The sequence below is a fragment of the Mytilus edulis genome, chromosome 2 (assembly GCF_963676685.1).
Source record: "Mytilus edulis chromosome 2, xbMytEdul2.2, whole genome shotgun sequence".
NCBI lineage: Eukaryota > Metazoa > Mollusca > Bivalvia > Mytilida > Mytilidae > Mytilus > Mytilus edulis.
In genome coordinates this window covers 65,290,052-65,304,439 of record NC_092345.1, presented here as the reverse complement: position 1 = coordinate 65,304,439, position 14,388 = coordinate 65,290,052, and positions in this window count along the sequence as shown.

The following is a 14,388-nucleotide window of genomic DNA, read 5'->3' as shown; positions in this document are numbered from 1 at the left end:
AACCCATTTTTGAAGTTTAAAAAATTCTTTGGATGTTCTAGATAAATTACGTGCTTTTGATGGTCCTTTTGATTCTGTTAATAGTTTTGATTTTTCTACTCTTTACACTACACTTCCACACTATCTTATTAAACAAAAGTTTTCGTATTTATTAAAATGGTCTTTTGGTAAAGCTGAATGTAGATATATTTGCTGCAACTCATTTAAAGCCTTCTTCTATAATGAGAAAAATAAATACTTAAAGTTATCTTGATAATATTTTTTCGTTAAATAATCAAGAATTTTCTCAATATTCTGCGGAAATTTACCCCAAGGAACTTACTTTAAATAAATCAAATTTATTCAGTAATAACTGTCCTTTCCTGAATTTATATATTTCGGTTTTCAACGGGAAACTCTACACTAAAATTTACGACAAAAGAGACGACTTTTCGTTCCCTATTGTTAATTTTCCATTTTTAGATGGTGATGTTCCTTTGGCACCATCTTACGGTGTTTATATTTCACAACTTGTTCGCTATGACCGTGTCTGTTGTGACGTTTTTGATTTTAACGAACGCAACCTATGTATTACTGGTAAATTATTAAACCAGGGATATCGTTACCATAAATTACTTAAAAACTTTACTACATTTTTCCATGGATATAAAGATTTGGTTTTGAAGTTTGGTTGTACCTGTAGAAAACTTATTTCAAACGGGATAGCACATCCTCATTTTTACGGAAATGTTGTTTACCATGCCCGGAAATTTAGAAATGGTCCATGTAAACTTGTCGCTCCTTTAAATAAACTTATTCTAAAAGGTTGCCTATTCAACACTGTAATAAGGTCATTGAATATTGTTTTTATTGGTATAAATATTGATTTTGTTGTCAGTAAATTAAAAGCTAACTAAATATTACTAGTAGTTATATGCATATACATATTCATTTATCTACAATCTGTCGATACCTGTAACTTGGCATTGCACAAGGTCATGTTTTTCTCTGGCTGTTTATGACGTCTTTACACTAAATCCATTGGATGTTGGATGTGTACGGATTGATAGATTAGTCTTAGTTGAATGATTTTTTTATTAGTTGTTAGTGGCTTTGAACTAGCTGTCAGATAACTGCGAGTACTCTCAGATCTGTTCTTTGTGTCTTTTTGTGTTGGGATGTATAAGTACCGGGCCACGTCCACTTGTGTTTTTGTCCATCTGATGAGTTAAGCCTTTTTCAACTGATTTTTATAGTTCGTTCTTATGTTGTACTGTTATACCACCGTCCCAGGTTAGATCAGGGTTGGGATCCCGCTAACATGTTTAACCCTGCTACATTATTTATGTATGTGCCTGTCCCAAGTCAGGAGCCTGTAAGTCTGTGGTTGTCGTTTGTTTATGTGTTACATATTTGTTTTTCGTTCATTTTTTTTTTACATAAATAAGGCCGTTAGTTTTATCGTTTGAATTGCTTTACATTGTCTTATCGTGCCTTTTATAGCTGACTATGCGGTATGGGCTTTGCTCATTGTTGAAGGCCGTACGGTTACCTATAGTTGTTAATGTCTGTGTCATTTTGGTCTTTTGTGGATAGTTGTCTCATTGGCAATCATAGCACATCTTCTTTTTTATATACATGTAGAAGATAAGTTTTTAGAACATTTAGGAACGTTACTTCAAAAACCGTCAGTAAAATATAATGGTCAGAAGTATTTGTCACCTACAATTTGTTGTTATATATATATCATGAAAATCTACGGGTTTTTTTTTTCATAACAAATATTTAGGGACTAAATCATGTAAGATTTTAATCAAAATTAGTACCAATAGAAGCAGAACTCTCATAGGTTTATAGGTTTATTTGGTAATATATCTATTTTGAAGCGTTAATTATCAATTTCTGACGATTTAACACAAAGTTTTTATTTTATCAGAAAATTTGATTTGAAACAGGAGAAAAAAAAACTAACCGAAGAAAAATATGACCAAATTTTAATAAACAAATATATATTCATAAAATTCTGCGCCTTTCAACAAATGGTTTGTGAAAATCCAACCGTAAATGCCGTCAAATGTAAAAATAAAATTGCATTCACTTGCCGATGTATTATTTAAAGCTTAAAATATTTTCTTTTTTATTTAGAATTTATCATATTGGCATCATTTTTCGTTCTGAAACACATTATTTTTCGTTGTTTTCTATAACGAACACTGAAATTAATAACGTTAAACGTTGGTTAAAAGTTTTCAAACAGGAGACCTTTGGGAATTCGTAAACTTAGTATTTTTTTGTTTATGATATACAAGATTGTTGCCTGAATGAATGCCGTTCAAATGTTATAGATTAGAAGGCACCTTTGCTTTGTACATTAATTATGTCAAAAAGTGATTATATGCAAAGAATAAGAGAAAAAAGTACTTGTAGAATGCAGTATAATAATAACTAACGAATTTACAAACTTTTTAGAAATGATTTCCAAATTGGCCATCATCATCATAATTACAAAGATCAACGTTAATGGAACAAAATCATATACAGATATTTTCCCTTTATTCATGTATCAAACTGATAAAAAAAAATACTACCGAGAAGAAAGGCCCATGCTTTGTATTGTACGAACGGGATAAAAATATCGAATAATATATTTTTAACAATAAAAAAAAATGTTGTGGACTTTAACGGTGCTTTTTTGTGGACTTTAGCGGAACTTGTTATTGTGGACTTTAACGGTGTTTTCTTGTGGACTTTAGCGGAGGTCATTTTGTGGACTTTAACGGCGTTGTGGACTTTAGCGTAAAAATTGTTGTGGACTTTAGCGGTGTTGTGGACTTTAACGGTGCCACACACGTTATTAGTTGTTGTTTTTTTTTTAACTTTCGAGGTAAAGTGTTTAATAGAAAAAAGATAATAGCTGTAATGTTCATCCTTATCAAAATAGTTACAGGCTTCAACCACTTGCAGATTTATCAAATGGTAAAAAAAAATACTGATTTCTGATTACTAGTATTAAGTCTGGTCACTCATTTTCTTTCACGATCGAAATAATACGTTGCCTGATCTTTCACGATCAAGTTTGGTGGAAATTCAACAAATTCAAGGTTTTCATAAACAAATTAACGCTTTTAATGAAAGAACATACTATAATTTTACTGTACTATCAGATACACCAAAGATTAAATTTCAAATATATCATGATATTCTGAAATATGACCATTATAGGTACAAAAAGCGTGTTATTTGGTAATTAATTTCATAGACACGCATTGCGCCTTTTGTGTTTTTTCAAAAAGTACTTCATATTTTTTTTATCTTCTTTCACAGTTATGTCGAGGAAGTTAAACCATTTTGACAGACATATGTTTTTGTTCGGATTTGTTCCGCGTTTTGAAAATTAAGCGATTTTTTCAAAGATTTTGATCTAGAATATACATTAAATGTCTTTCACGATCCGTTACCAGAACTTTCACGATCGTCTCTCAATACTTGACCGCCGTTGGATATTCTTTCACGATCATTTCTCTCGATAAACCGAATGACACCCGTGGTAATGGGAAGATAATTTTGACGAAGTAGAAGCCTGAATGTACGTATTACGGTCTGTTCATACTGTTCAGTTTTACCTCTATTTGTATTCTGAACATGGAACGTAAGATATGAACCTGAATGTACGTACTACGGTCTGCTCAGACTGTTACAGTTTTACCTCTATTTGTAATCTGTACATGGAACGTAAGACATGAACCATGTCAAAATGGAAAGACACGGTTTTGTCAATGTTTACGATATAAGGACCCGGTTTGAAACCACAAATTTATTAAAAGCTGTTTGCATCATGGGATTTAACATTTTCTATCGTTAGCAATTTTATGTACTTGTAAAATAGGGACGAAAGATACCAGAGGGACAGTCAAACTCATAAATCGAAAATAAACTGACAACGCCATGGCTAAAAATAAAAAGGACAAACAGACAAACAATAGTACACAGGACACAACATAGAAAACTAAAGAATAAACAGCACAATTCCCACCAAAAGCTAGGGGTGATCTCAGATGCTCCGGAAGGGTAAGCTGATCCTGCTCCACATGTAGAGCCCGTCGTGATGTTTAGGCAGCAACCATTTGATTTTCTGGGGGGGGGGGGGGGGGGGCTATGTTTTTTTTTGGAAAAAAAAGTTTGTTTCCAGTTTTTGGAGAAAAAATAATTTGTTTTTGATTCTGAGAAAAAAAAATGGTTTGTTTCACCCTCAGCTGCCACTATATGTAATGCTAAAATTGAAAGAAAAAAATTGTTTTCGACTTGACGCGAAAAAAATATTGTTTTTCGCCGCAGGCGAAAAAAAAAATTGTCCAGAAAATAAACCATAGCCCCCCCAGAAAATCAAATGGTTGCTGCCTTATGAGATAACAAATCTATCGGTAAATAGTCTAATTCGGTAGGTCACATTCGTGAAAGGAAAGGGGATTGTAAGAATTTGTAATTAAAATGGTTCACTGTAAAAATACAGACACGAGACTAGAATGATATATAGTTTTATTACACACCAGAAGTCATAAACCTCATTTGAATATATAAACAAACACAAATATATAAATAAACAAACACAAATACAATTAGTTCCGTTTACTACTGACCTAATATTTTCTGTTATGATTTGACATAGTTAATTTAATTTTGTCAAAAATAAGATAGTAAATAGTTATCATTTGTGATCAATTATTTATTTCAAATAAGTTGTTACCTTTGATAAAATTATGAGAAATTAAAATGCAATAAATTAAGAAGATAACACGTACCTGTAAAAATAGACACGAGCCTAGAATGATATCATAGTTTTATTGCACACCAGAAGTGTTAAACCTAGCCGCAACGTCCGCCTCTATGTTTACAAGTTTTTTGATACATCCCGTTCTTAAAAATGTATTTGGCAATTTTTCTCTTTTTAAGACTGAATTTACGTGTATATATACACTTTTCACCTATTTGTTGTTTCAGATAAAGGATTCCCATCTTGTTCCTTATCCTGCTTAATTGTGCACATCCTTTAGCTCTAAGCCTGTTATATATCTTTTTTATACTTTAATTTGTTATTGTATCCAAGTTTTTAGCTAAAACACTATTAGAGCCAATAGTATTCTTATAACTGCTTAATCTGCATTTAAATAAATGAATACTTGTATTTATGATTTATGAAACTCATTTTGATATGTTTTCCAACACGTTTCTCTAGCCAAAACCTCAAAATATAAAATGTAGAGTATGATATTGATGTGTTAAGATATATTTTCCATAAGAAATTTCGAAATGGGGACTGAAACACATGTTGCGTTATCAAAAAGTTTAGAGTATACTTTATTGCACTTTATCTAGAAACTAAGTCGTAGCAACAAACAGTTTTGAAATATACTGCATCGCATTTTATTGTACTTTCAACAGTTAAAGACAAAACTGAATTGATAGAACATTCAGTATCATAAATTAAATAACAAATAGCTGAGAGTGTGAAAGAGCAGATTGGTTACCTTCGTAAAAGCATTGACAACCTCGGCTTCGCCTCACTGAATTACCAATGTTTCATATGGGTTACAATCTGCCCTAAGGTTATCACCTTCTCAGCTATGTGTTATGTTTATACTATCCCATGGCGCAGGAGGGAGACAGTTTTTATAATGTCGGACTTACCCTGAGGCCTCTCGTGCAGATAAAAAAATAAAATTGAATTGAATTTGCATCAATGATTTTAAAGACGTTGCTCAGCTTCTACATTTTGGCCTCAGAACTTTTGCATAAAACGTCAAAATAAAAGATACCTCTTTCTGATATTGTTTTTTTTTCTCCAAATAACTGTTATAGTTGTACGTCCCCGAGGGTATCACCAGCCCAGTAGTCAACATTTCGGTGTTGACATGAATATCAATAATGTGGTCATTTTTATAAATTTCCGGTTTACAAAACTTTGAATTTTATGAAAAACTAAGGATTTTCTTATCCCAGGCATAGATTACCTTAGCCGTATTTGGCACCACTTTTTGGAATTTTGGATCCTCAATGCTCTTCAACTTTGTACTTGTTTGGCTTTATAAATATTTGGATATGAGCGTCACTGATGAGTCTTATGTAGACGAAACGCGCGTCTGGCGTACAAAATTATAATCCTGGTACCTTTGATAACTATTTACACCACTGGGTCGATGCCACTGCTGGTGGACGTTTCGTCCCCGAGGGTATCACCAGCCCAGTAGTCATCATTTCGGTGTTGACATGAATATCAATAATGTGGTCATTTTTATAAATTTCCGGTTTACAAAACTTTGAATTTTATGAAAAACTAAGGATTTTCTTATCCCAGGCATAGATTACCTTAGCCGTATTTGGCACCACTTTTTGGAATTTTGGATCCTCAATGCTCTTCAACTTTGTACTTGTTTGGCTTTATAAATATTTGGATATGAGCGTCACTGATGAGTCTTATATAGACGAAACACAAAATTAGTCCAAACGTTGTCTAAGGGAGCAACCATTTAACTTTAAAAGTGGGTTGTGGTTGTTTTGTCGAAGCACTAACAATTTTATTAAGTTTTTCATCGCTATTAATCAACTTGTCTGGTTCAAAATTTAACACTTTAAGGCATGGAGAAAATTTGGATTCAGAATTTTTCTTTTGTCCTCTGCTGGCACAGAATATTATTTTTTCATCAAATTGGGGATCAGAATATTTTAATTTACCATTTATAAAAAAAAAGTGACTATCTATGTATTGGATTCCCCAAAAGATTACCAATTATCGCTGATATAAACTTTTGAAAAGAATTTTCAATTTTCAAAATACCGACACCTACAAATGGATAGATGGGCGCTTAATGTAGTTCAACGGCACCTATTACATAAATATGAATGCTAAATGGGCGCTTAATATAGTACAGCGGCAACTATTACATAAATATGAATGATCGTGAAAATAATGTTTATGGTATATATATACGTTTATATATGATATGAAAGGTTTCAACTTTTACAAAACCAGAGCTATAAGTTGGATTTAAACGTTTACAATATTTGGCCTTTTTAATTTTATTTGACTTTATTTGCCTTTTAACTTAATTTGATTCGAGCGTCACTGATAAGGCATGTGTAGACGAAACATGCGTCTGGCTAAAAAAACGGCAAAATTTATATCCTGGTATCCATCCATGATGAGTTTTTGTAGATACCTTGTAACACTATCTTGGCTCCAATCTACTAATATTTGATCTTAAGTACTCTTAGTTTCAGCGTAAATAAGATATATATATATTAAAAACCTCCCACATTGTAGACTTGCACAACCTTAATTGGGACACCATGCATTCAGTATTCCTACCGTACCAAAATAATATTAACCAAAATCATTGATACAAGTCAATATAATTATGATCGTCATACAACAGATAAAAATGAAAACATAACGTTAAAAATTACGACCGAAGCGCTTTGCTTGATCGACCTACTTAGGGAACGCTCAAAGCTGAATATTTAGGGCCAACAACTTACAAAGAATAGATTAAAACGTTAAAGATGATCGTTCATAATGTACATGAAATGATATATTCTTTAGCTAACATGATTGCAGAAAGTAATAAGTCGTAGAGAAAAACAGAAAAATTTGAAATCAAAAGAGATAATACACCGTGTATTGAGTCTTTTTATTGCTTATAGTTCAGTAGAAAATATATATACATACTATTTGACCTACTGCGAGTTGTTCAATTTTTACTGTTACTCCTGTTACTCCTAAAATATGGGTGCTAGAAAAACCAGCAAGTAAAATGGCCAATATCAGATCCGTACGTATGGTTTTGAAATGAATTCACTTCTTTTGAGAAATATTTATTTTGTCATCCATTTTTTCACCGCTTACAACTGTCTGTTTGTGGTTTTATTTCATACATTAACTTTTAAGTATCAGTATATATGTTTTCAATTCATATTGTTTCGTTTCGTTCCGCTTTTATTTCGTTTCGCTTTTTACAGGTACCCCTCTTTTTGCCCCTTTTCTATTTTTGATATTTTAATCAAAAATTTAAAAAATCAAACTTTCAAAAATTGAAATAATCAAAATTTCACGTAAGGTTTAGTATTTTAAAAGTTTGATCAAATTCCTGAACTATCAAATTTAAAAACGATATTTAGAATTTTAATATTTTAATAATTTGGTTAAAATTTCAAAATTTCAAAACTTTTACACAATTTGAAATTTTGATATTTTAAAACTTTGATCAAAATTCCAAAAATCTAAAATTTCAAAACTTTTTAAAACTTTGAATTGATAAGTGTTACACGGACCGTACAGACGCTATAGTTCAAACGGTGTATTTGATTTATTAAAAGTCAAACTTCGCCAGGAATCCTCAAAGACAAGTCTTATAATGCCAAAGGACTTGGATGAAAGGTTGTCAAATTGACACTCATACCACATCTTATATCTATTTGTAGGGTACTATTGATAAGGCTTTCAAACCCCAATTTAAATTATACCGGTTATCCGGTTAATCGGTCAATATAATACTTCCATGATCGGTCGAACGATTTATTATGCGAGTAACCGGTTAGTCAAAAGTGTACGAGTTGACAGGTTCATTCTCATTTATCCAACTTTTTAAAATTATAAGCAGTACAGGTAAAATAAAAAGTTGGATAGATGAGATCAAAGGTAATCAAGAACAAAGGGTTTTTCAATTAGAGTTTGGGTTGAAATAAGACTGAAAAATATACCTGGATTAAATGTTCTGTATTATTCATTTACCATAGCATGTCGAAATGTGCAACGGACATTTAGTTAATGTAATTTAAATCATTTGAAAGTATTTTTAAGTTTTTTGACCGTTAATTAAAATGTGAATTGGAAAGAAAAAATGTAAGTTTAACTTTTATTCATGAAGAGATTTGTCAATGAGATGGCCAGGAGCTAAGTTTTTGTGCAATAGATCCACTTCGTTCCTTTTTTTTTATTTCTTCTGACCAAATGATCCAAATAAGACAAAATATAAATTGTCACGTATTACTACACAAAGACTGAACAGATCAAAATTCACACAACATATATAAACAACAGCAAAAGCAATTCAAGCACAATGGTTATACAAATACGTGCAAATTTCGATGAGGGCCTACTTGGGAAATTGATGTCATTGTTTAAAACATTTAAACGTGTCCCTCTATTCTATAGTATTGTAGCAACTATATTTATTGTTTAAATGTTAGCTGTCCTAATTATTGCCGGATTTTTATATTAAAAAAATATCCTTAAACTGAAAATATATAAAATGCTGAAGACTGAATGATTAGATAATGCCTATCCTCTGTAAACGAAATGAAAACACTTTCATTTGTTATTAAAAAATAAAAATTATTGTATTTTTAGCTCACCTGGCCCAAAGGGCCAAGTGAGCTTTTCTCATCACTTGGCGTCCGGCGTCCGTCGTCCGTCGTCCGTCGTCCGTCGTCCGTCGTCGTCGTCGTTCGTCGTTAACTTTTACAAAAATCTTCTCCTCTGAAACTACTGGGCCAATTTTTACCAAACTTGGCCACAATCATTATTAGGGTATCTAGTTTAAAAATTGTGTCCGTTGACCCGGTCAACCAACCAAGATGGCCGCCATGGCTAAAAATAGAACATAGGGGTAAAATGCAGTTTTTGGCTTATAACTCAAAAACCAAAGCATTTAGAGCAAATCTGACATGGGCTAAAATTGTTAATCAGGTCAAGATCTATCTGCCCTGAAATTTTGAGATGAATCGGACAACCCGTTGATAGGTTGCTGCCCCTGAATTGGTAATTTTAAGGAAATTTTGCTGTTTTTGGTTATTATCTTGAATATTATCATAGATAGAGATAAACTGTACACAGCAAAAATGTTCAGTAAAGTAAGATCTACAAATAAGTCAACATGACCAAAATAGTCTGTTGATCCCTTTAGGAGTTATTGCCCTTTATAGTCAATTTTTAACCATTTTACGTAAATCTTAGTCATCTTTTACAAAAATCTTCTCCTCTGAAACTACTTGGCCAAATTAAACCAAACTTGACCACAATCATCATTGGGGTATCTAGTTTAAAAATTGTGTCCGGTGACCTGGTCAACCAACCAAGATGGCCGCCATGGCTAAAAATAGAACATAGGGGTAAAATGCAGTTTTTGGCTTATCACTCAAAAACCAAAGCATTCTGAGCAAATCTGACATCGGGTAAAATTGTTTATCAGGTCAAGATCTATCTGCCCTGAAATTTTGAGATGAATTGGACAACCCGTTGATAGGTTGCTGCCCCTGAATTGGTAATTTTAAGGACATTTTGCTGTTTTTGGTTATTATCTTGAATATTATTATAGATAGAGATAAACTGTAAACAGCAAAAATGTTCAGCAAAGTAAGATCTACAAACAAGTCAACAAGACCAAAATGGTCTGTTGATTTCTTTAGGAGTTATTGCCCTTTATAGTCAATTTTTAACCATTTTTCGTAAATCTTAGTTATCTTTTACAAAAATCTTCTCCTCTGAAACTACTTTGCCAAATTAAACCAAACTTAGCCTCAATCATCATTGGGGTATCTAGTTTAAAAATTGTGTCCCGTGACCTGGCTTACCAACCAAGATGGCCGCCATTGCTAAAAATAGAACATAGGGGTGAAATGTAGATTTTGGCTTAAAACTCTGAAACCGCAGCCTTTAGAGCAAATCTGACATGGGGTAAAATTGTTTATCAGGTCAACATCTATCTGCCCTGAAATTTTCAGATGAATCTGACAACCTGTTGTTGGGTTGCTGCCCCTGAATTGGTAATTTTAAGGAAATTTTGCTGTTTTTGGTTATTATCTTGAATATTATTATAGATAGAGATAAACTGTAAACATCAATAATGTTAAGCAAAGTAAGATTTACAAATAAGTCAACATGACGGAAATGGTCAATTGACCCCTAAGGAGTTATTGTCCTTTATAGTCAATTTTTAACAATTTTCATAAAATTTGTAAATTTTAACTAACATTTTCCACTGAAACTACTGGGCCAAGTTCATTATAGATAGAGATAATTGTAAGTAGCAAGAATGTTCAGTAAAGTAAGATGTACAAACACATCACCATCACCAAAACACAATTTTGTCATGAATCCATCTGCTTCCTTTGTTTAATATTCACATAGACCAAGGTGAGCGACACAGGCTCTTTAGAGCCTCTAGTTATATAGTAACACCACTGACCCTTAGTAACTCCAATGAAACAAAAGTATCACAATTGACAACAAATTTCTAAATTTACTTTTATTATGTACTAAACACAAAACGAAGAATACAGAGCAAAAGAAAATGAAGAAAAAATAATTCTTAGGCTAAAAAATCTAAAATTATATAACATAAATTCAATAACTAAAAATGTCAATAGTGTTACTAAATACAATGTAGTTTCATTGGTGTTACCAGCATACACCAGTTTTTGGAAACTTTGTATAAGTAATACATGATATTGTTAAAGCAGCCATTGTTAAATAAGTATTGTTTTTCATAAATAATATGATATTTCGTTTGTTAAACATGAAAGAACCACAAAAAAGTGCTGATTGTTATAATATATTCAGTGGTGTTACTAATAAGTAAAAAGTTTACTTTCGCCTATTATATTTATATTTTTTTAAATAATATAAAAACATACAGGAACACATTTACTATCAAATTTTAGAAAGACACCTTATTATTACTAAACAAACAACCCAATAATTAACAAAAATAAAAAGTTGGCTAAATGAGAATACCTTATTTTAAAAAGTTGGCTAAATGAGAATACCTTATTTTAAAAAGTGGGATAAATGGGAAGACACCAGTTGACAACACTACTTTAAAATAACATTCAAAACATTGAAAATAATCAATATTTTAATCAAATAACCTATAATAAGGAAAGGAATGAAACATATTTTTAATATATTTCAAAAAGTCATTTTGAAAAGTAATTGGATCAAATGACACTGTTAACAAAATGATTACAAGTAGATTTACTATTGCCAGAGTTCTTCAGAAAATTCAATTAACCTAAATCAAATAATACTAATAACTGGACATTACCCAGTTCCAAGAAATATAGTTTATTTGACTTTGAATCTGGTATCAAGACAGATTTATCTAATTATAGCGAAATCTCTTGTAAAATATCCATCGGAGTAAGATTTTAAAACACTCTAGGACGAATCATACTAAAAGAAAATACTGTGCCAGTTTGTTTCAGTAAAAACGACAGGACCAACATTTATTATCTTTATATCAAAAGACATTGAAGGGGGCCATTGAATAATAACATTAATAAGTATATATGTTACCGTACAAATTGGGCTCCTGTAAATCGAAATTCCGATGTATTAGAATTCTGATAATCAAGTACAAAGCAGGATTCCAATATCTTCCATGCAGTAGAAAATTGGGATATCCAATATAAAGGCGTATTTGAAATATACTGCAGCACAACAAAGATTTGTATACAAATCCCTATTATTCTTTCCTCGGATGTAGAATATGTAATTCAAACGGTGAATATGATTTTGACAGCTAGTTTCCCTTTAAAGACTGATTCAATGGCGTAACCGTTTCCGATGCCGTTTATGAAAACAAACTTTATTGAAAATATAATTGTACACCTTTCATTGTCTTTATTAGGTATATTGGTGTATTCAGGGATGTACAGAATTTTCAACAACGGTGTAAAATTCCGTACACCCCTGATTACATCGAGATAACGAATTTAATTTTTATGAACAATTCCTTACTCATGTTTAAACCGGGATGTAAAATTAATGAAAAAAATCCAGTATAACTTTATTAAAAAAAAAAATGTTTTTTACTTAATTTTTTTAATTGTTTCATTTTTTTTTTTTTTATTTAGTTTTGCATTTTTTTTGGCAAATTTTTATTCGTCTCGGGGTGAATAAGGGTAGGTGTTATTTACATCGGGGTAAATAACCGATCAGATCGCAGTATTTTTACTGCATAAGAAATATATATATATATGTATATTTTATTCGTTTATTAGTCCCCTACCGATATAGTCGAAGGGGACTTTAGGTTTGCACTATGTCCGTCCGTCTATCCATCCGTCATTCCTGCAAATCAATTTTCCACACTTTTTTCCTCATGCTTGTAGATATTGATTTGATATTTTGTGTATTGTTGTATCAGGTCAAGTTCGATACTCACGATTTTAGTTTTTCTCCTTGTTCAGTTAAAGCCTTTCCATAGAATTGAATTTTTGATGAAAAACTTATTAAAATTACTAGATTTCAGTTCAAAGGAAAATAACAAAATTTTAAAGATACATTGTATTAAGATAAATGACACTTTGGATTTGTTTCCTTTTCTTTAGTAAATTGTTTGAAGAATTTAGTTCAATGTACGTTTGCTCCACTACAATGATGTTTTAACCGGTAGGGGACACTATGCATTGCCATGCAATACTCACAAAATGCTTGTTACTGTTCCTTGTGCGATTTTAATATTTAATGCCGATCAATATGGTCAAAATATGTAACTGAGTGACAAATTGTCAAAGCTTTTTTTTTAACTATAGGTCACCGTACGGCCTTCAACAATGAGCAAAGCCCAATGAGTCAGCTAAAAAGGCCCCCATATGACAATGTAAAACAATTCAAACGAGAAAACTAACGGCCTTATTTATATAAAAAAAAATGAACGAAAAACAAATATCATAACACATAAACAAACGACAACCACTGAATTACAGGCTCCTGACTTGGGACAGGCACATACATACATAATGTGGCGGGGTTAAACATGTTAGCGGGATCCCAACCATCCCCTAACCTGGGACAGTGGTATAACAGTACAACATAAGAACGAACTATAAAAATCAATTGTTTTCCAATGTATAAATTGTTGACTACTTTAAGCAGTTATACATTTATTTCTTAATTCTGTTACACTTTTTTTAATTAAATTCAAAATACGTTTACTTTAACTATCTCTCGTGTCAAAAATATATTAATATATTTTTTTTTTAATTTATTTTTAAGTACACAATGAATTAAGTTATTTAATTAAATCTTTCCTATACTCTTACCTTAAATCGACCTCAAAAGCTCCAATTAAATGATGAAAACCAACAGAGATCTGCTGATTTTATAAAATAAACATCACCAATGAAATGCAAGCATTGCACAGACAAGGGTGTTTGTCCTCATCATTTTTAAAACATATAAAGGATTTCCTAACATTCCCAGTTTGAATATAGTCGGAAACAATTTTATGTTCGTTGTGCATCCCAAGACTTGGGCTTTTTTTGTCATTCTTCCTGATCATGTCCTTTACAGATAAACAGTCTTCCTCTGTTTCCGTCAGTGTATTGATTTGTACTAATTTTGGTGCAAGT